General features: G+C 42.6%; 1 protein-coding gene across 7 annotated transcripts in view; it reads right to left on the bottom strand.

Moving 5' to 3' along the window:
* The window catches only part of LRRC4C (leucine rich repeat containing 4C), a 907,789-nt gene that overhangs the window by 135,469 nt on the left and 746,604 nt on the right, over window positions 1–25,716 (bottom strand). For 2 of the 7 annotated variants that reach the window (XM_084894507.1, XM_084894506.1), the window contains one exon: window positions 6,393–6,465. The exons of 2 other annotated variants lie outside the window; for them this stretch is intronic. The gene's annotated coding sequence lies outside the window, so the exon portion shown is untranslated. Of the gene's footprint in view, window positions 1–6,392; window positions 7,469–25,716 lie in introns of those variants that run through there. 3 more of the 7 variants (XM_084894504.1, XM_084894508.1, XM_084894510.1) reach the window with 2 other exon arrangements.

Here is a 25,716-nt window from a genome sequence, read left to right as displayed (position 1 = left end):
TTTTGCAAAAATTTTCTGTTACTTATATTGACTGAGGAAAATTTGTTCCATCTTTCGGAGAAGTTGTCCCTTCCTCACTTATGGGCACATTTGCTCTTACTGAAGACTGGCAGAGGTATATGCGAAAAACCTTCATTTCAGGAAACGGGAGAGGGAGGTCTTCTTCATCTCAATTAAAAAATGCATGCTGACTACCAGGTTAGACAACAGTGAGCTATCATGCTTATGTTAGACTTAGGTCCACAAGTCTGATTCTGATCTAATGTCTAAAGTCAGAAGAAATGTAGTTTCTATTTCCTGTTCCACCACTTAGTTGCCTCAAAACCTTATTGAGCCACTTTGATTTTTCAGTTCTCTAAGTGAGAATTAAGGAGAAAACAATATGTTATATATTTTCAATATACTAAGCGCTCAATAGATCTTAGTAACTTTTGCTGTTGTGAAATTAAACCCATAACCTCTGTAAGAGTTGAAAGCTTCCATAAGCCCAGAGAGCTGCCATCAGTTTATGACAATGCTGAAATATAAATTTATGAATCTTATATATGTTTTTCATCTTTTTTAGACTTTGTTATAAATCTGATTTCGACATTGGAAAACATTATCAAAAGTAGTATTACCAACTTCGATAGCAGAATCGGCAACAGATTTCCATTCATATACTCAACCACTGTGATGTATGAAACACTCACAGACTTTCAGTTAAATGTTCCCATTTCAGTGGAAAGTAGTGAAAAGTTTCAATGAAAGGTGAGCTAGCATTTACTGTATTCTGATCATGTGTCAAACACTTACATATGTGAATACTCCCCCAAGGTCAAGAACAATGATCTCCAGTTTTATGGTTGAGGAAACTAAAGCATAGATAGCAAGGTTCACTGGCCCACTTAGGACCGCCCAGCTCACAGGTGGCAAACAAAGATGGAATCCACTGTTGGTCTACTCCAAACCTCACTGTATTTCTTCTACAAACAACCCTCTAGAGATTTCTTTCACCTTTTACTCTGTATATCAGTCATTACAACGCCAATTCTGCCTTTCTCTCAGAATACTGTGCTGTTCCCCTCCACAGTTAAAAAACTAGTATCAGGAGATCAAAATTGTATGTTTTTTAATTCCTAGGAATCATGAATTACTAAGTAGTCAATTGTGAATTCAGATCCTAAAGTCTGAGTGTTTGAACAAATCTTATATTTTACTTTTATTTAATAAAAAATATAAAACCAACCTAATAGAGGTGAGATGACTTATATAATGCATTACTGACAGCATGAAAAATAAAAATAATAAATATACATTGCATCACCTAACATTCAGGCCTCAGCTTTCCCAACATAAGGAAACCATGTGTACAATGTCTTATTTGTGTACACACACACACACACACACACACACACACACGGTGTCAATATACTCATTGATATTTCTCCTTAAACTCCTATAAGTTGCATGAGTAAATACATGCATTTGAGTCTTTTAGAAGAAATGTCACTTAAAGTGAGCTCAATTAGTCAGGGAATAGTGACCGCAGGCACAGTATTTCTCAAACATGTCTCTGAGGAGCTGAGGGCATACCAGAGCAGAAATGAAATCCTTGCCCTCGAGGAGTATGATGAGCACACTGTCTTAGCCATGAGACCTGCCCAACCAAGTTTCAACTATGGAATTGTCCCTTCTCCAGAGCAGGCACTTTGAAGAAGGTGCAACAGGTCCTTGATCCCCTTGGAGAGTCTTCCAAACACCATGGACTAACCATGGATGGCCTTTTATGTCTGTACTCTGAAATACTTGACAATCTAATGGCATTGACTTGGACACCGAGTATGTTTCCCACAATTCACAAAGTATATTTCCATGTTTCCTGGGGGAAGGCCATTCACTAGAGCATTCCCAAATGTGTTTAAAAGTGTAGCAACTTACCAAAAGGGTAGCATCTGTTTGCATTCCTCCAACTATAACCTCCTCTATGTATTTCTCCTTTGTGACTCCTCCATGCCAACATGGTTATAGATTAACAACTTCTGTCAAACAAGGCATTACTTGTTTTGTGTGTGTGTGTGTGTGTGTGTGTGTGTGTGTGTGTGTGTTTTGTTGTCTTTTTTTGTTTCTTTGTTTGTTTGTTTTTGTTTTTTACAAATTGTGCATTCCCTGGACTAAAATCAAGAAATACCCAATTGAAATGTACACTTATTAAATGCCTGCCGTGCCTGGCATATATAACCTGATTTCATTCATGTGCTTCTTTACAACCCCTCCTCTCTTACAGATAAGCATTCAGGTTCAGAGAGGTTTAATGGTGAATATAACACACGTGATCCAGTGGAAAGATGTGTATTCGAACTCACTTAGGAGGCCAAGGTCCAAGTCTCTCTCAGCCACATTTTTGGAGCACACTAAAAGGTAAAATTTATCAAATGGTAAAGGTGTCCGTAGATGATGTCCCTTAAGATCAGTGAAGATGGTTAACTTTAAGATTCCTCTCCAAAATGAACACAGACTTTAGAATTGAAAAGAAGCAACTCTTCAACCTGACAACATGGCCATAGCCTACAGATAGGCCACCAAGAATAAAGCAACTAAAACAGTAGGACCCTTTTTCCCTCAAGAGGGATCAGGTCTCTGGGGCATATTGAGGAAAAGGACAAAGCACAGAGCTGCTGTGTAGAGAATGAAAGGATGAAGGAAGACTAGGATGGACTGCCTCAGAAAAGCATTATTGAGTTGGTGTCTGGAGATTTGCACATGCAAACCATATGACACTTGTGTCTACGTGAAGCCTTGATTCTAAAAACTATCAGGTCTTTTTCAGATCACAAAGTTTAACTAAGAAGATGTTTAACTAACCCAGAATTCATTGCAACCAGGAAGGCTGGCAGTAAATCCAAATTGTGAGTTTGGAGGCCTTAATATTAGGAATGGAATTTTATGCCATCTCAATTCAATTATAGTACTGCCTAGAAATCTGCATTTATTTTGGGCAGCTCATGTCCAGGACGATGTAAGATGCAGCTAAAATTGTCGGTTGGCTATGCAAAATCTGTCACATGCAACTTTGAGACCAAAATAATAGCAACACAGTCAGAAATCTTATTTCCCCTTGAAAATTTCATTTAAGTATTATCTCTGCTGAGATTTATGTTTTCTACGTTTTAAGGAGAAAAATCTTGATTTCCAGTTCCCAGCTTGATGCAGCTTTTCACTCTGAAATGATTCTTGCAGCCGGTCTGTCCTGTTAAGAACTCAAAGGGAGAATCTGGCAATCACTGCAAGGCCAGTCGCACATTCCCTCCCTCTCAAGTGTAGCCACTAGACCTGGTGGAGTGTCTGGCCAGCCTGCATGCGTGCCCAGAAAGTTAATCCAAATTAATCCCAGAACAACCATAACAAAACTGCCCTCTAAAGAGGGCCTATTATGCTCAGGGTTTTGCATAACATTATGGTACTCTTAATTCACCACATCATTCAACTTGAGCTGAATTCGAATTTGTTGATATCATCAACCCCATCCCACAGATGAGAAAACAGAGGGCCAGGGAAATGAAAGGTGTGGTCCAAAGCCCACAGCTATTAACTAGAGGAGGGAGCTCATGGAAAAAGAGAACTTCAAAACTTACAAAACCCAGCAGTTTCTGGGCCCCTGGACCTCAGCAGGATCCCGGTACACAGCTACCAACTCAGAGACTTTATTCAGCGGGTACCAAGCTGAGCTCTGAAAGAAGCTCAGGAGGTAAGTTTCTAGGTTTCCTGTGGCCATCCTCCTTCCATCCATGGATGAACAAGTTGCCTAAAACTCAGAGCCAAGTCTGCCTGCCAAACCAAAGGAGCTCGATCCCAAACTGGGTAATGTGTCCCTCACTGAGGCGCGAGGGAAATGAGTGATTCATTCCCAGATGAAAAATGCTGTCCTTGGATGCTCCATCCTCTCCAGATATGAGGAGCCCAGGGGAGTGGAGGTGGGTAGGAGGAAACATTGCAGCCTGCAATTTTTAAAGCACTCATTCCCCCTCCATTTCTCTCCCCCTCCTCCCTCAACCCCTTCCTCCTCTCATTCAGAAAAGCTTGCACTTGCACTTGTGTGTGAACTTGCAGGGGGGGGGGGGGGGGGTGACAATGTGTAGGAGAGTAATGCACCTAGAGGTCTCACTGGCACTGGCGTAGCAGTGAAGAAATTTGTATGTCAAAAAGAAAAAAAGAAAAAGAAAGGAAAGGAAAGGAAAGGAAAAAAAAAAAAAAAACCCTCTTCTGATTGGCAGAGGCCAGGCCAGGCTTCTCCTGTGAAACCCAGAGCTGAACTACGCAGTAAAAAAAAGTCAAAGCTCACTTCCCCCCCCTCCCCCCCCTCTTTTCTCAGTCTAAGTTGCAATTGAGCAGGCACTTGAATCCATCTATGACCACAGTGGCCAATGAACTGAGGTCATGTAAAAACAGAGCAAACAAGCAAATAAAACAGATAAACCAACAATCAAACAACCAAAAAACTGCAAGGAAGGATACATAAGATATGCAAAGCCTACAAGAGATCTTAGGGGGGAGGGAGAAAAACCTTACATGATTATCTTCTTGGTTTGGTGAATGTATTGCCTGATCTGTGTCCCTACAGGAAGCATGCGACCAGGAAAATAAATTAGAGCAGTGCCCAGCTGTAGGCTGGTTTCGTTAAGGAGTAATGAAAAGGATAAGAAGAGCTGATGTGAGTGGAAGGACAGGCTGGGATGTTTTTAGCAGGGTGTTTCTGGTTTCTATTATCACCTCTCGAGTATAAATCTAACTCCAGGGTTCCTGAATGACTCCCCAGGGACCACCACTCACTGGATTAAAAGTGCCCAACACCAAGCAGGGACCTCAGAGAATACTGCCTTTTATCTCGGGATCTGCCTGCGTTGTTGACAGGGATCGTCTCATTTTTTAAAATAACATTAAAGCGGGAGTTACTGAGCTCAGCTATTAAGAAAAAAAAAAAAAAAGACTCAAAATGCATATACATGAACCTCAGCCTGGCAGGAGTTCAGCTGGAGCTCTCAAGACAGATACTTCCCTTGACCCTCTTTGACAAAAAATGGCAGCTGTGGGGACAGAAGTAGCAACCCTCGGTGTGGCTGATCCCTATCCAGTTTGGATTCCAAACGGGATTTGTGAGCTGTTCTGAGGCCTGCAGGAGGCACCTGTCCCGTAGGGTTTGGCCATTAACCAAAGAGTTATAGCTTCTCCGGAGAGGCCTCAGTTTCCTTCTTTTATTGGCATGAGATCTCCGAGGAGTCTTCTGGCTCTAAAGTTATATGAGTCTATGATTCTTATGGAAGGCCCCAGAGCGGCATCAAGAAGGGTGAAGAGGAAGAGTTCTGTTGGAGATGACAGACAGGAAGGAGACGGAAAGAGGGGAGATCCTACAGGCCCTCGGGCTCCCCGGCATTCCCCACCTCTTCTAATGTTGCTTTCTTGCCCTCTTCCCCCGCTCCCTCCCCCCCCCCAAAAAAAAAAAAAAAAAAAAAAACCTGTCACAGGAGAAGCACTAGATGCATCACACAGGCTTTTTCTTTAGCTCCTTTGCCTAATTACTGCACAGGATACTCAATCCCTGCCTTTTTCTCAACAGCCCTGTCCAGGTGATGTTGGGAAGGTTTTCTGGCCAAACCCAAGCCAACTGCCCAAGCCATCCACAATCTGGGCTCAGCCTCTCTCTGTGATCCAAAGAAGTGGTGAGTTAGGAGGAGGTGGGGTTGAAAGAAATGGGTCCTTCCTTCCCTCATCCTTAGCCCTGGCAAGGATCCAGGCGCTCTGGACCACATTTGAACATGTGTTAGCAAAAGAGACTGGGGAGAGTGTAGCCACCTCACTCCACCACTTCCTCCCCCATCCTCACACTTCCTCCCTCCCTCCATCCACCAGGAGTCAGAAGCCATCCTTCATCTGCTGGGTTCACGATCTTTTTTTTTTTTTTTTTTGCATTAATACATAGGGTTGATCTGCAGTGTCAGGTTGGATAATGACATGTAAATGAGGCCCCTTCGCTATCCAATGGCTAAACATCTGTGCCTCCAGCTGCCAGGACTGCCAAGCAACTTAAATGCATCCAGGAGTGTCCATCACAAGGCACACGGGCACCCCACGCTGCAGTGGCTTTCTTGGGGAGATGTTTCACCCACTGAGGAACATTTGCAAAGACCATTTGCCTGGGATACAGATGACAGGACCCGCATAGGCACAGCAAACCGGCTTATCCTGAGCACAGGGTGCGGGAGCAAATGCGTGGGCCACCCTCTCTTTTATTCCTGGCTCCCTAAGGGCTGTCTTTAAAAACCACACTGGGGAAGGCGAGGGGAGGAGGGGACTAGGAACGCCACATGAAAGGGCCTTTTTCTGCATCGACAAATAAGAAAGTAAGGCTCACTCACTGTATTTCCGACCGGATCACAGCAACATCCAGATGGAAATCCAGGTGGTTACGAACAAGCGAAAATGCACGATCTTGACACCAAAAAGAAAAAAAGAAAAAAAGGAAGAAAAAAAAAAAAAGGAGGTTGATGAAAAATCCAACGGGCAATTATCCATCAATTTCAGTCCACACAGGCACGCATCCCACTGTGCTCTGCGGGGCGCCTCTCCCCCAATCACAGCCTCCTCCTGCCTCGGTCAACTTTTTCCTCCTCCACGATGTCTTTGCAGATGTGTTATCAATTTCCTCGAAAACACCACCATATCAGGTCTTTACTTTCCTGAAAAAAAGGGAAGAAAAAAAAAAAAAGCCCCAAACTTTTCATTCCAAAAAAATATATCCTTGGCTTACTTCCTCCTTTGTAGAAAAAAACGAACACACTTTTTCTTTTGCGTGGCTCCTCGGTGCTCCATTTCCAAGCATCTTTTTTGGGGGGGGAAGGTCGAAGTGGGGGGGGCGGGCAGCTGTTTATTATTTATCGACCGACTCCCGCGGGTCGGACACGGGTCTATTGCATGTCTCGGCGCTCTCTGCGGGCTCGGGGACACATGTGTGCGGAGATCCCGGTCTCACAGGCAGCAGCCTCGCTGGTCCTTCTCTCCTGCACGAGCTGCTGCGTCCCGCATCCTTCAGGCCGGCCAGGCACCCGCCGCCGCCAGGGGGGAAAAAATCTCCTTTTACATCGTGGATTCCTCTCTCCGGCTGCCCCCTCCCACCTTTCAGAGAATGTGGGGATCAGCTCCCCCCACGCATCCCCCTCCGGGCCGGCCCCTGCTCCAAAGGTCTGATTAGATTTCTCATCACAACCCAGTGCGCAATTGGACTGGATGATTATTATTATTATTTTAAAATTTTTATTTCAGCCACCCCCGGGGGCCAGCCACCTTCCCCACTCGCTCCAAATGCCCCGTGAGCTCCCCGCTGGCTGCTTCCCTCAGCCGCCCCTGCAATTTCATAACCTCCTGTTCAGCGGGGGGCGGGGGCGGGGGCGGGGGCGGAGGTGGCGGAGGAGGATTTCAGGGACCCATCAGCTGTCAAGAAGACACCCATCCCCCCCTATCCCCCCTCCTCACCCCCTACTTTTCTCTCTCTTTCCCAAAGGCTCGGGAAGGCTCGGGGTCCCTGCCCCCACCCCGGCCCCCGTCCGGTGGCTGCAGGTGTCGCAGAACTCGGGGAGCAGCGGGGCCGGGATCACGGGGGAGACGCGTGACGCGGGCCCTCGCCGGGGGTGGCCCCCGCTGGCCCCGGGGTCCCCTTCTCCTCCATCGGCGGATCCTGGGGGGCGCCTCGGTGGTGAAAGGAGTTCAGTCGGTGCTTTTATGTCAGGCGGGGAGGGCGCCGCGGGGCCAGGACGCGAGGTCAGACAGATGCAACCATCCCGGGGAGAGGAGGGCGCAGCGGGGAAGGGGTCCCTCGTCGCGGGCTCCGCTCAGCCTCCTGGAGCGAAACCGCTGCTTTCATCGCCTTCCCGGCGGCGGGGCCGGGGGGCCTCCGGGAGCCACAAGTTGGTTCCTCCAGGCGCAGACCTTGCCCTCCCGTCCAGCTAGTCCTCCGCCGGGAGACGCGGGGATCCTAGGCGCCCAGCTTGGCCAAAAGCCCGGTCCCCGTCCATGTCCATCCACTCCGCCTGGAACTCTCTTCCTTCCCCTCCTTGCTCCTCTCTCTCCTCTTTTCCCCCAAATGAATAAACGCTGCGCCGCCAGCAGCTCGAGTCTAGGCTTTCCCTCGGCCAGTGCAATGCCTAGGGGTCCAAATGGTTAGGGTCCAAGCTCCCCCCAAATCGCCTCCCGGGCCATCGTCTTCCTTCCCACCTCTGCCCCTCTTTCCTTCCCCCTTCTTCCCCTTCCCCTCTCTCTTCTGTGATCAGTAAAATACAATTACCCAATTACTTCCCATCATCTTAGCACGGATTGGTCAATGGCGTTAACACTTCCAGCGGGGGAGTGGGGATTGGCGCCTCTGCGGTGGGGCACCGCTGCCACCTAGGGGGCGCAGCCAGAACTGCAGCTGCGTTTTGAAGCCACCCCCATGCTCCAGGGTTAGTAATAGGCAGAGAAACTCAGGGGCTGTGTGGGAGAAGTTGTCTTTTTTTTTTTTTTTTTTTCTTTTTTTTCCTTCCCCTAAAAGCCTGCCTATTTTCATCCTGCAAACCGGGAGTTGGAGCTAGCATGGGGAAGACAATGAAATCAAATTGCCACCAGAATTCAAAACTCTCACCAAGCACACCACACACAGCTGCTGCCTCTGATGGCAGGGCAGGAGCCTCTGCCCACCCAGGTCACAGGTGAGGGTAACCCAGTACCCACTGCTATTACCTGGGAGAGGCTGGTCAGGAGGAATCCAGGGCCAGCTGAAAGCTGAAAGGGAGGGAGCCAGCTGTGGAGCAGGATAACCTCCGCAGGAGGAAGCTCGAAAAGGCAAGCTAGGAGTCCTCGGACTATGCAGCCTTGCAGGAAATTGGCTTGTTCAGCTTGTACAAGACATCCGGGCACTTTGACAACTCAATTGCAGCATCCCTGGCTCCTGGCTGTGGGCCTCTCCGACAAGTCATGGGGCTAGGGGGTCACATTTCACTTTCACTGGGTCTTCTTAGGTTGAGGGGCCCACAAAATAATATTGTGAATAATGTATGCATGCTGGTTTCTTTCTCTGCTATGTGATTGTCCTGAAGCCCCTTCTGTGAGCTGCGATTACTCATTTTATGTCATTCAGATATGTACCCTTGAGATATGAAAAAGATAACACGGGGAATGATAATTCAAACAATAGACTATTATGTATGCTGGGGAGGAAAGCAGATAAATACTTCTCTTTTTCAAGCTGTACAATTAATGACCTCCGTGCCATTTTTTTTTTTACTTGCCAGAGATCTGTATATGTACTTGGTTTAAAAACAGTTTTAAAGAGGCTGCAGGTGACTCCATTCAAGCACAATCCGTAACATGTGAGTCTCTGTGTGACAAATCATCATGACAAAAAGGAGAACAGTTTACTAAGGCAACATCTGAGGCATATCCGAGTTCACACCAAATGTTCTTTTTCTTCTTTCCTGTTCCCATTATAGTACAAGCACATTTCCTCACTTAAAGATTAAAAAAAAAAAATTACATCTACACATTCTTTGGGTATGATGCACATGCTCATATATATTTCAGGCTTAGGCACCTGCAAGAGGAACACCTTTCTTTACACACAGCTTTTGTTTTATGACCATTTCTCCATATATTTAGAGAACCTCAGTATAGTTACAAATTACAAGAATATGTGAATTGGTGGAGGGGTAATGTTCTTGCTTCTGTTTTAAAACGAATGCTGTATTGATTGATTTAAAACACTCATGGGCAGTTGACTATGACTTTAATTTGCCTTTTGAAGCTTTCATGTCGCATGCCAGTTGCAGTGTTATCAATGAATGCACTATTGACAAGTGCATGCACTAGCTGCTTCAGCAAGCTTTGGAGGTACCTACGTTCTGGTTCTAAGGAAAGCTAGAAGCCACTGGAAATGAAATGCTTCTTTCTAGGGAATTTGACAGCCAGGGAAAGAGCAATGATTTGTTTTTCAGTGTTGATGATTAGCTACCTACCAGACATCTTTAAAGCCTTTCGTAATGAATTAATCTATCACACGGAGCAGCAGGGAAGGAGCAGTGCTATGGAGCCAAAGGAAAAAGAAACAGCTTCCCCTTCCTGTTCGCCTTCCCTTTCAGCAGCTGCCATTTGTCTTCTCACCTCAGCTACCCATTCACACTGCAGGACCTTGCATTCCTTATCTGGCTTTTCTTTTCAGGCTCAATTCTTGACTATTGGGCATCCACATGGAGAGGTCTTTGTGATGAATTCTCATATACATCACTTTGTGTAAAATGCAAAGCAGCCCCTCCTCCCCGCCCCCCCACAGAGATTTTAAAGACCTGAAACGTGACTCTAAAGCCAAGTATTTGGTAAATGACATAGAGAAGTTTTGAATCTAGATCTACTCAATTCCAGTTCTTCCAGTCTTGTTAGTTTTGTGGAACAAGGACACACATGTAAGACAGGTGTGAGCAGGCAGGCTGCCTTTATGGGCTCTGAATCCCAGAGGTGGGTTTGTAGCCCTGTGGGGAAATGGAATTGTCACATATGTCACTGAATTCCCTTACTCAAGAGAATCATACTAAGTAGTAAACAAGCTAACTGTCATATGAAAACACATACCAGACACATTGTTGTTAAATTGCAACATAAATATACTGATCCCGTAGAAGTCAGGTACTGTCAACAACAGGGTATGTGTTCCAGTGAAATTTTAAATAAAATCACATGTAGAAATAATAATTGCCCAATAGATAATTAATGGGTAACATTGTCATACTTCCAATTAGTCCATGTAATTACCAAAAAGGAACAGGACAAATGCTATTGAAGATGACTCCAGAGAAGAGGGGTGCAGGGCGAACCTGGCAGGTTGGGTGTATGAACCCACAGAATTCTGTTTGCTCCCCGATCCCAATTTGTAGGCATTTGGGTGGGGGAACAACGCTATCATGTCACTTCCCTGTGCTCTAGCTGGTGTGATCTTTAGCAAATAGCAGAGGACAGCATCTTGTAATCACGAATACAAAAATAGCAAAAAAGAATGAATGTAGTAACTTTGCTTAAAAATAGAGAAAATAGTGTCTTTTGTGTTTAGTTATTTTATTGAACAGGGCATCAGCTACTATATTCAAGCACAAGACATACCTAAGATTTAAGTCTTTATGTTACAAATTCTTTTCCTTTTCAATACCCTTAATGAAGGCCCAGACTATCCTGTGGGATACTCTTACCGAGCTTGCCTCTGCTGTCACACATAATGAAGGATGGGAATTAACTTCTTTAGAACAACTTCTTTGGAAAAGACTTAAATGATAGAATGTTGTATTTAGTGGGACTCACTACATGCCTTATGCTAGACAATAATTTAAGAATGCTGTATTTCAGGGACAGAAGATGTCCTAACAGAAATATATCCTTTGTTCCTTGAAATATAGGCAAAGATACTAAAGTCAAGTAAATTTGCAAATTTTAGTGTTTTTAAAAAATCTCTACAGTGATTACCCTTCTACTTAGACACCCCCCCATTATAGTCATGCATTAATGTTTTAGTCAATTACAGATGGAAATGACTTGCTCATGTCTGTGTTTCTCACTAGACTATGATTGATTTCATGAACATATGTTCGAGGGTTTGTTTGTGGGTTTGTTTTGTTTTTTAATATTTCTAATACTGGGCACATAATTGAATCAATAAATGTTTATTATGTCATTAGGAAACTTACATCTTTTGTCTCTTACTGAATACTATTTTCACTGTGGCACACAAAATATTAGATTAATTACTGCAACTACTAAATAAAAAAAAACTAATAAAAATGCCACTAAATAGCCCAGCTGGCATGGCTCAGTGGTTGAGCATTGATCTATGAACCAGGAAGTCATGGTTCAATTCCCAGTTAGGGCACATCCCTGTGTTACAGGCTCAATCCTAGAGTGTGCATGAGGCAGAAGATCAATGATTCTCTCTCATCATTGATGTTTCTACCTCTCTCTCCCTCTTCCTTCATCTCTGGAATCAATTTTACAAAAGCCACCAAACAAAACAATTCATCAGAGAATTATAAGTTATATATAAGTTAGCTCTTAGTATATAATAAACTATCTAAAAACTTGGATAGCAATCGTTTATTATTTCTCATGAGTCTATAGGTCAGTCAGAGACTGGTTAAGTGGCTCTTTTGATCTTGACTGGTTTCACTGGAAGCTAATCTAAAATGGTCTTAGGTAGGACTGGACAACTCAGGTCTGTTCTGTGTCTCCCTCCATTCATCAGCTTGGTTCAAGAAAATTTCTTAGCAATAGAAGAAGTCCAAGGGAGCAAGTAGAAAGGCATGAGTACTTTTTCAGTCTTCTGTGGAGATCATATCTGCTGACTTCCCATTGGCCTAAGCAAATCGCTTGGTTGAGCCCATTGTTAAGGAATGAGGCAGGTCATTCAACCCACAATGTAAGGGCACTCTAAAGTTACATGACAAAAATCAATGATCTTTGCAGTTAACCATAACTTCTCTTACAGATAACAAATTCCCTTAATGATTCCTGGGCTTTACAGAAAAAAAAAAAAGTTTCAACATGAGTGATCATTCAATTAACCCCTTATTTATTTCAACAGATGAATATTACCATCCCATGATATGCCAGTATTATGGAAGTTATCACCAACTCCTCTGCTATCCCCTCTCTCCTGACCACATTTGTTAATGCTGATTAAGGAACAGCTCACACATCTGGCCAATTCTCTCTACTGTACTCCTTTCCTGTGACCTCTCTCAGGTTCCTCTGTGGAATCTTTGACACTGGTCCTTCTTGCCCATACTACCCCCTCTCTAGGACTAGTTAGCTTCAGAAAAAGAAGCGCTGTGAGAAAAGCTAAAGGAAGAAGCAATAATGGAAACATATGTTTCTTATGTACAATAACAAGAAACCACAACACTGGGAAAATCAATGGTGCTACATAGAACAAAGAATTCATATTCTAAATATACAAATACTTCTTAGAAAGAAATGAGAAGAATGAACTTACAGATGAGTGGAAAAAATACATTGCTGGTCAATTTGCCAAAGAACTGGGTTTATTCATGTTTACTGGTGCCAGTGTTTTTAGCCTTTGGTCTCTTAATACATTTTGATTCATGGACGAATGAACTGTCTACTTGGTTAGGAAAGGAAAGGGGGCAAAGAGTAGGTATGACAATTATAGGCAATGGTGATACAATATGCTCAGCATTTTAGTAGATGTAAGTGTAAAGAGCTGGGAAAGCAGAGGAGGAAGTAGCTACCTCTATGTTGGACAATTGCAAAGGATTTCACCAACAGGAAACCTGAATGTGTTAAAGCTTCATGAATGCTAGTGTACAGTTGATGGATGCAGGCTTGTCCATTTTGTAGCCAGAGGACAGAGAATAAGGTACATTGTAAGAAAATACAATTTGTGGCCCAAAGATTAGCAGGGGTAAAGCTTAGTGGAATTTAACTCAGCTATAGTAGAGGTGACCAGACTATTAGATGTCATGTAAACCTAAAAGCATCCAGATTTTGAAAGTTGTCTTAAAATATTATTTCTAGAAGACTATCGATCCCAATGACATCTGGGAAGGAAGAGCATCCGTGAAGGGGAACACTTCCACTCTGAGGGAGATTCTTCCTTTCTCAGACCCACTAGCCCACATGCCAAATTCTAGGAGTGACTTGAAGCAGAAAAGAGAATGTGGATGGAAACAGTCATATGACAATTCATTTCCCAATTTTGAATCAATTTAGAGCCACTTACATTTTAGAAATCTCTTTTAAATGGTGACCCAAAGACTTCTAGAGCACAATCCCCTTTATCAAATGTTTCAATGGGAGATGGTATCTGTGCAGAGAAAGTAGATGGCAGTGTTTATTGTACTGTCTACATTAGCATTCCTTACACCAGGGAGAAAATTGCCCATAAAGGTATCTTTAAAATTCCACCAGGAATTAGTCGATGGTGTGAATCCAGCTGTGTAATTTGGGAAGACAGCTGCATTTTATCTAGCTAAATCAGCCCTTGATACTAAACAACTCCTAAAGAATGTCACCTTATCTCAGTATTAGCCATGCGGTGCAGCTTCAGTAAATGATAGCCTTGTTTTCCCCACCATATTGCCATTGTGTCTTCAGGAAATGAAGTGCATAGATCTCAAAATTCAGTTCTCTTCACATCGAAGATGCATTAGCACACCTGTGATTTCAGGCCTCCAGCTGATTCAAATAATGTTAGACAATCTGCAATTTTTTTAGGTGCCCAGGTTCTAACATGCACAGCATTTTAGAGGGAAGGGAATGATTATCAAGGTTTTAACACATGTGTCAAACACAAGGCCCACGGGCCAAATCCAGCCCGCCAGGCCTTGCAATGTGGCCCGCACCGCGCTGTCATCACTGCACTCCGCTGTCAGTTTATGACATTGTCAGTTTATGACTGTTCAGTAAACCATTCGGCCCGCGATTTAGGCTGGATTTTAGATTTTGGCCCCTTCTCTGATTGAGTTCGACACCCCTAGGAGATGCTGCAGATTTCTTCTAGAAAAATTTTATTGTCGTTACACAGAACATAAAAACATCTAGATTGTTTGAGTGAAATAATTGTTTGAATACCAAAAATAAGCACAATGCTACCAACATTATCCTATATAATAAAAAGGTAATATGCAAATTGACCCCAACAGCTGGAACAACCTGGAATGACCCGTCACTATGATGCACACTGACCACCAGGGGGCAGATGTTCAATGCAGGAGCTGCCCGCTGGTGGTCAGTGCATGTTCACAGGGGGAGCATCTTTCATCCAGACATGGCCGGCTAGCACAGTGGTGATGGGTGGGAACCTCTCCCGACTCCATGGCAGTGCTAAGGGTGTCTTACTAATGGCCTGTAGGGAGCAGGCCTAAGCAGTTAGTTGGACATTCCCTGAAGGGTCCTGGTCTGCAAAAGGGCACAGGCTGGGCTGAGGGGAGGGGGCCAACAAGAAAAAAGAACCAAAGGGGACATCTGTAATACTTTCAACAATAAAGATAAAAATTAAAATAAATAAATAAATACTATTAAAGTCAACTTTTAAAATGGAAGAAGTTTGGGAATCCTTTGCTTCACTGGAAAGATCTTTTTTTATTTTATTGATTATGGTCTCACATAATTGTCCTTATTCCATTCCCATCCCAAACCCCTCCCTAGATATGCCACCCCATCTCCACACACCCCCCCCCGCCCCCCGCAGTTGTCCATGGCCACTGGCTAGGCCCATATGTATGCACACAAGTCCTTTGGTTGATCTCTTCCCCTTACTCCCATCCCCCTTATTTTCCCTCTGAGGTTTGAGAGTCTGATCGCTGATTCTCTTTCTCTGGGTCTGTTTGTTTTGTTCATTATTTCCTCTAGATGTTTGAGATCATGTGATCCAAGAAATACCCTTGTAAGAACCTAAACTGCAACAAGCCATAATGGTTATGCTGAGAGGCAAATGAATCAGTCTGTAGTGAGTTCCTTTCTGGGCTTTTTAAACCATCAACAACTGTGTGGGTATTATAGGGGAATGAAATATAAAATAAATATGCCTGTGACAGATGAAGAATTTGAGGTGCATCTTGAAATTGAGGTCTTTTCTTATGAATCGTGTGAACACTGTTGACTGTTAAGTGATTGAGTGTTTGACATTTTACTGTGACTTTCACTTGACCATCTTCCTGAAAAGAGTTTTATTAAAAAATGTAAGATATTTTTATGGAAGTTCACATTTTCAGTAGGATAATAATTATGCCACACTGCAAAGGACCTCAATAGTTGTTTGTCCACAGATGGCCAATAGGAACAATGAAAAGATGCTTAGCATCACTAATCATCAGTGTTTGGCTCAGTGGATAGAGCATCAGTTTGGGGACTGAAGGTACCAGGTTCAACTCTGGTCAAGGGCACATATCTTGGTTGTGGGCACATCCCCAGTGTGAGTTGTGCAGGAGGCAGTTGATAGATATTTTTCTTTCATTGATGTTTTTAACTCTCTATCCCTCTCAATTATTCTCTGTAAAAAATAATAAAATATATTTTTAAATTTTTTTAAAAATTGCCACAAGATATCACCACACACCTGTTAGAATGGCTGTTATCAAAAGGACAAGAGATCAGTGTAGGAGAGAATGTGGAGAAAAGGGAACCTTGTGCGTTGATGGTGGGAAAACAGAATGGACATTATTCAAAAACAAGAAAGAAAATGACCATATGATCTAGCCATCCCACTCCTGCAGAAGGTGAGATTATATGAAGAAAATGATATTTAGATTTCAAAAAGATATCTGCACCCCCCTGGTTATCGCAGCATTATTCACAACAGCCAAGATGTGGAAGCCATCTAAGTATCTGTCAGAGAGCGAACAGAGAAGGAAAATGCATATGGATACAGGAGTATAATTCAGCTATGAAAAATTGTGACAACATGGATGGACCTTGAAGGCATTATGCTAAGTGAAATAAATCAAACAGAGAAAGAAACATATTATATTTTCTGACTTATATGGGAAATCTAAAAGAAAGCAGAACTCATAGAAACAGAGAATGGTGATTGCTAGGGTCTGAGGGAGAAAAGACATAGGGAGATGCTGGCCAAAGGTTACACACTTCCAGTTACAAGATGAATGAGTTCAAGGATCCAATGAACAACATGGTTACCGTGGTTAATAATACTGTATGATACACCTGGAAGTCACCAAGAGAGTGTATCATAAATGTTCTCAGCACACACACACACACACACACACACACACACACACAGGGAATTATGTGAAGTGATGGAGATGATAACTAACTATATAGTGGAAGTCATTTTACAATGTATATGTGTACCAACACATTTTAGATTTAAGGTTACCCTTACACAATGCTGTATGTCAATTATGACTTAATAAAGTTGTAAAAAAAAAAAAAGCAATGAAAGTGTTCAGACAAGAATTATGCCACACTGAAATTTGATTTCTTACTTTCATTCGCATGAATGACTCCTCAATGGTTTTTGTGGTTGCTATTGTTCATATTGATTTTGGCAGCTACATAAAAAGACCACTTCTTCTATTCTCAATTCTGCTTCTTTTATGTCTAGGGTAAGAGGGAGGCATAAGTATAATATTGGGACAAAGCTTATCCTTGGAGAGGCCCACCTCCCCTTTTTGTGTCCTTTCCTTTTTTCATTCTTCTGTGGACATGCCTAAGGCGTCAATGTTAGGTACTTCCTTTCTCTAGGAAGAAAGATACTAAGTAAAAAAAAATGTGTATAGGTGCTAATAAACAATTTAGTTCAATCTAATTCAACTCATTTATTTATCAACTTTTTATTGAGTGCCTTGGGCAAAGTATTAGCAATTTTCGTTATTTTTCAACAATGCTTACCCTTTTTGGAAAGGGTTAGTGTTTATTCAGAAGGGTATCTGCTTGATCCCTGGACTGAGCACAGAGCAGCCCATTTGGCATTGCATAGACCTAAGTTTGAATTTGACAGATATTCACTATTGGTACTTTAGGAGAACTTCAAATACTTTAGGGCTGGAGCTTAAGGAGAGTGCATAGCAGAGAAGGTAAAATGCCAAGAAATGAACCTGAATATTGAGCCAGACTGAGGAATTTTTTTTTTTTGAAGCATTCATCCAAAAAGCAATGGAGCATCATTGAAGCTATATTAAGCAAAGAAGTAACATAAGTTTGTGGTTTTCACAAGACATTACAAAGGGCAATTTGCAGATGGATTAAAAGATGCGAGGAGCAACGAGACATACAAGAGCAATTAGGAAACCACAAAACTGTGGGAGGATATGGGACCCAAACCAAGGCAGCCGCTTTAGGTTTGGAGAGAGGGAGATCAGTGTAAGAAATGCCGCATTAAAATCTACAAATCTTATTAATTTGCGTGTTTGTTGTTTGTTCATATGTTTATGTGTGCACGTGTGTGAGAAAGTGGAGTCTATACATAACTTCCAATCAATGTAACAAAGCACCTCCTGAAAACTAAACTCTCAGAGGCTGCCTTCTAACAACTATTGGAGTTGCTCAAGCACAGGCTGCAAGCTATGGCTGGGTCTGAGTCAGGCTTAGATTAGATAAGGAGTTCCCAGATATCGTCCCCATTTAAATTCCCTTTGGTTCACTTAGCAAAATAAGATGAGTATGGGCAATATAGTGGTGTTGTCCTATTAATTCCTGGGGGGAAAAAAGTAAAAATCTTCAATTTGTGATCAATTCTTTCCTATGTTTTTACAACTATAACTCTTTTTCTATTATTATTTGGTAATGCTCTATAATGCATATACCTGGCACAATCTAAACTAGGAAGCACTATTGAACCCCTGCATATGTTTTCATTTTGATGACATGAAAGGTGTTAAATCTGGGACCTGCTGGACTGATGGCCTTTGAGGTGCCCTTTGGACTCTTCAGTTTGACACTTTTATCAGAACATGTCAACCTGAAGAAGTGCTTCCATGACAATCGACAGGATGGTGTGATTGACATTATTCAACCTTTCATAAAACAAGCCAATTGTCTCAGACTATGACTGCAGAAAACGCTCCCAAGGTTTCCAAGGACAGTCTTTTCTTAGAGAGCAAAAGTCTAAAGTCAAATTGATGACATCTTACAAATATCCCCTCCAATGTTCACGTCACAGCCAAAGACAACAGAGATAAAACGTTAGAAACCAAAAGGCCAGCATCACTCACCAAAGTCGACTAGTTTGGAGGACCCTGCATCCAGGCCAGTGGGCCTGGCTCAGGCCACTTTTCCTATGTCACTTCAGGGTCCTGAGGGGCCTGGCGGTCAGAGTCTCTCCCCTTAGGTGCTGCTGACAAGCAATGCCACTGAGCTACGCTTCAAGTACTAGGAGGACGCCTCTAAGTGCCCATGCCATCAAATGCCACAGAATCTCAAATGGAGATGACACGAATTAATTTCCCGAGTAGAACAAAAAGAGAAGGGAAATTGAGAAGAAAGTTTCTTGCAACACAAGATGCAGTTTAATGACACCCACTGATGGATTGAAGTGTCAGAAGTGTGCCTTTCAGAGATAAATGAAACTACTGAAAGAGTTTGGGAGCTCTCTAGCCTCTCATCTTCACATGAAATATTAACTGATAAAATCAAGGCAAAATTATGAATTTTTTGTTTTATTTTGGGTGTTGAGATTTTTCTCTACCCCAGACTCTAACCATCTCAGCAGTAGGCTCCTGGGAGAAAGAGGATACGACCCACACAGAGGCATCTCCTTGTGCCAGAAACAAAAGCGAATGCTTTATATTGACGTAGGAAATCCTACTTTTCCTGGCATCGACCTCCTCCCAGCCGTCCTTGAACCTTATTCACACATCATCTGCTCCTGCACCTTAGTTTCTCCAGCCACCCAGGCCTGCTTTCTGTGTGACAATAGGGTCTTGGCAATAGCTGTTCCCTATGCCTGTACACTCCCTCCCTTTGCAGGCACTGATCCTTCTGGTCTTCTAAGACAGGCCATCTTTTCCAAGCCGCCAAAGTAGGTTAGTGCTTATCACATCACTGTGTTTTAATTTTGTGCACAACTCTCATCTGATTGTCTTTTATTATTATTACTAGAGGCCTGGTGCATGAATTCGTGCATGGGTGGGTCTCTCAGCCTGGCGGCAATTATGGCCAATCAGTGTCATCTTGCCGATCTTGCCTAGTCCTCATCTGGGCTGATCAGGGCCAGCCAGCCAGGGGGAGGGGTTGCGGGAGGTTAATGGGCTGGGGGGAGGAGAGGTTGGCTGTGAGAGCACACTGACCACCAGGGGGCAGCTCCTATGTTGAGCACTGCCCCCTGGTGTTCAGTGTATGCCATAGCAGCTGATCAACCTGTCTTTTGGTCGCTTAGGCTTTTATATATAGATTATCATCTGCTTCTGCATGAATGTGTTGTTTCTGAGTATAGGGACCCTGCCTTCCTTGGTCATGGCTGTGTTCTCTACTCAGAATTCCCAGAGAAGATGCTGGATTCAAATTTTTGACAGGAGAGCCGAAAGGATAAAAGTTAGATTTGCAAGCCAACTACAGCCCTGAGAAAAAGACACAATTGAGAGTTGAGAAGGAGGCATGCTGTTCTTTTCATGACAGTCACCCTGAGGTAGGGCTATGCATCCAGTCTTATTTATGTTTTTCCAAGTATAACAAAGGGAAGAGTGTATGCACTGACTTTTATCCAAACGTATAAAATATTGTATAAAACTTGGGCACTTGAGTCCAATACCTGAGGTTTGAATATTGCCTCCACTCCCTCCTAGCTGTGTGACCTTAGATAAGCCACTTAACCTCTCTAAGCCTCAAAGACCTTTTCTATCTCTGGTCACAACTAATCCACATAGTTATGAGGACTGAAACGAAATAATGCATGTGAAATAACAGAGGCTGGCATCTGATGAGCACCCATTAATTATTAGTGTTGCTATTATGATATTAATAAATACATCCACTTTTCAGTTACCATGGATCCTCTCTCTCTGCCCTTCCACATGTTGTTAGCTGGCCAGCCCAGCTCTGCTTTTTGTTTTGGTTTTTGGTTTCGTTTTGCTATCCCCTAATAATGCAGCAAGTATGACAGGGAAAACAGACCCTCACTCCCTGGGAAATCTTCTTGGGTATCTCATTCAGCCATGATGCCTGGCTAGAGATTAAAGTTACTTTCATCTGTACAGTATATAGCAAAATGAATGCTAATGCTGTTTTTGGAAGCATATAAAAAAAGATGCTGTTTTGTCCTTATCTTTTCTATATTTAGTTATCATACATTAAAAAAAAAAAGGTCAAACTTTTTCTTCTCCCTAAGTTTCTAAAGAAATCTTAAACTGTGGTGTGACCTTGAACTAACTGCTTTCCCTTTCTGGGTCTCAGATTGTCTGTTTTAAGGCAGGATAATAAATCCCAGCATGGCAGCCATTCACATCATGGCAGTGAGGTGAAAATTAGTTTCTCATGTTCAGAACCAGAGCCATCTCCAGAACTCTCCCTGACACACACCCACACCTTCATCCACTTCTCAGCTCTGTGGTTCCTCAGTGGGTAATATTTCCTGTGTATGTGTCCCATTCTGTACACTCGACATGCTGTCATATCAGCTCAGGCTCTGAACACTCTCCCCTTGTCCCCAACCATCTCTTAGCTCTGGTCTCTTCTTCCCCAGCTGATGCATCGCTGGAAACACCAGCTGTCATTCAAAGCAGCCATGGCCATCTACTGAGAGCTTACTATGTATCGGGCACTGTACCAAACCCCTGACATGCATTATCATTTAGCCACAGAGAATCTCATTGGCTACTTGATTATATCCACATTCCTCACTCTCCATAATGTGGTCCTAACCTCACTCTGCCATTTACTATCTAATGATTGATGCCAAGTGAGACTTGCAATCTCAAAAGACCCAAATATTCTTATAATTAACATAAAAATAACATTGCAACCTCATAATGCTATTGCAAGGTTTCTTAACAATAGCACTGTTGGCATTTTGGATTAGATGGGTCAGATAAAATTCTTTGTTAATGGCCGGGGATGATCTAGGTGTTGTAGAATGTTTAGCAGCATCCCTGGCTTCTCCCCACTAGATGGCAGTATCTGTTCTCCCATTTCCCTCCCCCCACTCCTTGCATCTCTCCCACCCCCATTTTGAAGATGAAAGTATCTCTGGACATTAATTATTCCCTCACCACAATCATGTAGAAGACTACTAGATAGAGTATTGGGATGAATGGATTAGGTATCTTTACATACTGGATGTCAAGAGTCTCTTAGTTCTTGAAACCATCATGTATGTCCCCTGTTCCCCAGTGTAACCAGAGGCCTTGTGGCTCCCAAGTTTCAACCCACTTCCCTCATACCCTTTCTGCCTTTCACACTCTTACCCATCCTCCACAATGTTTCCCAAACTTCTTCTATCAGAAGTTTCCAGCAATTCTTTTCAGCTGACTAATATTTCTCCCCGTAACTACCATAATTTTTATACTTCAACCATTGCCTTTACATTCCGCCATCTTGTATAGTTATTGGTGTGATTGTATCATCTCTCATGTTGGGACCAAAACTTCCATGAGAATGAAATTCCTTGGTGCTCTGTCCTTTTAGCTACTGTAGAAGTGAACACAGTTTCTGGCATATATTAGTTGCCCATTAGATGTTTGTTAAATTGAATTTAGGACACAAAAGAAATAGACGCCATTAAAAAGGTAATGCCTTTGAATGCTAACGTAACCTAATAAAACGTTAGAGAATCATAAATTAAGATTCCATCCAGATGCGTGTTGAAATAATCAGATAATTGAGCCAATGGAGGTTTATTGTTTAAATTATTCATGCCACTGCCTTAGTTCTCTGCTTGTCTTTGCACATGCAGAAGCAGCTGAGAATTATAGTTGTCATTTGAAAACTATTAAGTGATTTGCCTATTGATGGGATCAGTATTCTGCTGGAAACAGAATTTATCAAATAAAGGAGATTCAAGCACATCGACATTATTACTTTATTAACCAAGAGGGAGGGCCAAGGAGGCAACTGCCAATGGGAAATGATGCAAATTACAAGTGAAACTGAAAAAAATTTCCCTCCTCTAGATGTCCTCTTAGCAAAAGCCCTTCTCTACACCCCCCACACAAACTTACTTGCTAGAGTAGGTAAAATTCCCTGCCCGCTCAGGGTTTGAAATGTAGACAGGCTTATCCACAGCCATGGTTACATGACACAGTTGTGATAAAGAAGAAAGGAGTTTCATGTTCTTTTTGGGGAACATGGATTGAAGACTCTACATTACCACTTATTAACACTGTGACTATGTTAGGCTGAGTAATGGCCCCTCAGAGACTCTCACATCCTAATCCCCAGAACCTGTGGATATGTCACTTTGTCACTTTCTGTGGCAAATGAGACCTTGCAGGTGTGAGTGATTGAAGATTTTGTAATGGAGAGATTATCCGGATTATCTAGGTGGGCCCAGGGTAATGACAGTGATCCTTTTAAGAGGAATGGAAAGAATATTGAATTTTCTTTCTCAGTTTGCTCATAGAAGAATTTAGAATAAAAATATTAGCTGCAGGCTGGTGTGTCTCAGTGGTTGATATTTGACCTATGAACCAGGAAGTCATGGTTCCATTCTTGATCACAGAACATGCCCATGTTTCAGCCTCAATCGCCAGTGAAGGGTATACTGGAGGCAGCTGATCAATAATTCTCTCCATTGATGTTTCTATCTCTTTCTCCCTTCCTCTCTCTGAAATCAATAAAATCTATTTTTAAAAAAAAGAATATTAATAGTATCAGCTTCAGAAGATAGTTTGTAGCAGGGGTCCTCAAACTTTTTAAAGTGGGGGCCAGATCACGGTCCCTCAGAGAGCTGGAGGGCTGGACTATATGAACTACTAATCTCTACTGTAACACCTTGGCTGCGCTCACTGCCCAAAAAACCTGGCGGGCAGGATCAGACTCCCCTGGGGGCTGCATGTGGCCCGCGGGCCGTAGTTTGAAGACCCCTGGTTTGTAGGGTTAAATTGATATGCAAAATTAATATAGGCAAAATATTTGTCATATGCAAACATAATTTTTGCCATGCCTATCATTTTTAACAGTTTTATTGAGATACAACTCATATGCCACACAATTCACTCATTTAAGCGTAGAAAATTCATAATTTTTAGTATAGTCACATTTGTGCAACAATACCACAATCTTGTTTTAGAATATTCTGCCACCTCAAAAAGGAACACCCTAGCCATATTAGTCATTCCTCATCTTCCTCACCCTGCTTTAGGCCACCGATAATCTATTTTTTTGTTTCTACAGATTCAATATCGGTATTCAAATTGATATAGAACTATAACTGTATCATATTCGTGTTCAACATTTTCTATAAATAAAATCATATCATATGTGATCTTTTGTGTCTTATTTCTTTCACTGAGCATAACATTTTTAAAGTTCATGCATGTTACAGGACATACAAGTATTTCATTTCTTTTTATCACCGAATAATATTCCATCGTGTGGATAGACCACATTTTACTCCAGTCATTATCACTGTAGGATAGACTGCTTTTGTCTGTAAATAAAGGGGAAGGAAGGGGCAGAGGTATGATCTTAATGGCTGGCCAGCAACTCAGAAGAGGCAGGAAATTATCTTTGACTAGAGAAGGGAAAGGGTGGTTTGAAAGAAGCTGAAAATTTTACTCATATTCTTTCCTGCCTGGTGTTTAAGGTAAACAGTTGACTTTTTCATTCTATGAGGAGGCAAACTAATGCAGAAGAAATCCCAGCTTTCTCACTAGCCCTGTATGCCTGAGCAAGTCATTAAACCCCTTGAAATGTCAGTTTCCTTCCAACAGCTCCCCATTCCCTCTATACAACCCTGGGCTTACCTCATGAGCCCATTGTGAGGAGCAGATGTTCATGAAGGCAAACATATTTTATTAACAGGAATATATTTTGAAGTGCAGAATTGCTTCAGTAGTACATTGTAGCAGAGGCATTTTGAAATATTTCCTGTTGACCAAAGAACGCTTTAGCAATCCCTGGTTTTATTAGGAATTGAAAGAGAAATAAAGAACAAGTCAGGACCCCCAGCTAGCCATGGTGGGGAGTTGAAAATGGGGTCTCATAGATGCTGACAGCCTGGTGGTAGGACTCTCCAATGTTTATCACCAATCCACATCATTTGCTCCAATTCCTAAGCGATGGTTATATCTTAATAAACTCATTTTGTCAAAGCAAAAACCAGGTTGCATATTACAGTGTGTCAATTAGTGTGTGCATGACTCTTGTGTTATCTTCTTCTCAATGAAACATTACAGAGGATTTATTTATAATTTGGTGATGTCGGAGAGCCAGTTTCAGCCCAACAGTGGAATGACCGGTTGCTATGGTACGCACTGACCACCAGGGTGCAGATGCTCAATACAGGAGCTGTCCCGTTGAGGTCAGTGTGCTCCCATAGGGAGAACACTGCTCAGCCAGAAGCAGGGCTCATAGCTGGCAAGCACAGAAACAGTGGTGGGAGCCTCTGTGACCTCCACGGCAGTGCTAAGGATGTCCTACTGCTGGCTTAGGCCTGTTCTCTTCATAGAACGCGGGCCTAAGCCAGCAATTGGACATCCCCTGAGGGTTTCTGGACTATGCAGGGTACAGGCCAGGCTGAAGGACATCTCCGAGTGCATGAATTTTGTCCACTGGGCCTCTAGTATCTTATAAAAGAGTACAGACTCCAAAAAAGGATATGAAGGGGGCATTTTGTTTTGCTTCATTTACACTCAGAAATACGCTGAAAAACATTCACATCAATTCTGATATTGAACCCTCCAGAAAAGGGTTTGACTGACCTGTTTCCTAATTCAAATTATAATCTTTAACGAAACTGAGATCTCCTCAGAGTCCTTGTGTCAAAACAGGAAATGTCTCCATATTCTGTGCCACCATATTTTATTCTGTCATTTTTCTTACCCAAACTTTTCAAAACTACTCATCCATGAAATCTTCTTCCATCAAGGCGGAAACCACCCAGACATTCTGTTAATATCTTCAGTGTGATTGATATTTCCCTCCTGCAGAGTGGCAAGACGGCATATGCATATATGTGGGCAAGCGTATATATCTTTATGTAAATGTGCATCTGTTCCTCTCATGCTACCATATACTATTAAGATATTAAGCTTCTGGGGAATG

This window comes from Pipistrellus hanaki, assembly GCF_964339955.1.
Source record: "Pipistrellus hanaki genome assembly, chromosome: 9".
In the NCBI taxonomy this organism is placed as follows: Eukaryota; Metazoa; Chordata; class Mammalia; order Chiroptera; family Vespertilionidae; genus Pipistrellus; species Pipistrellus hanaki.
This window is presented reverse-complemented; position numbering and strand designations above follow the sequence as displayed.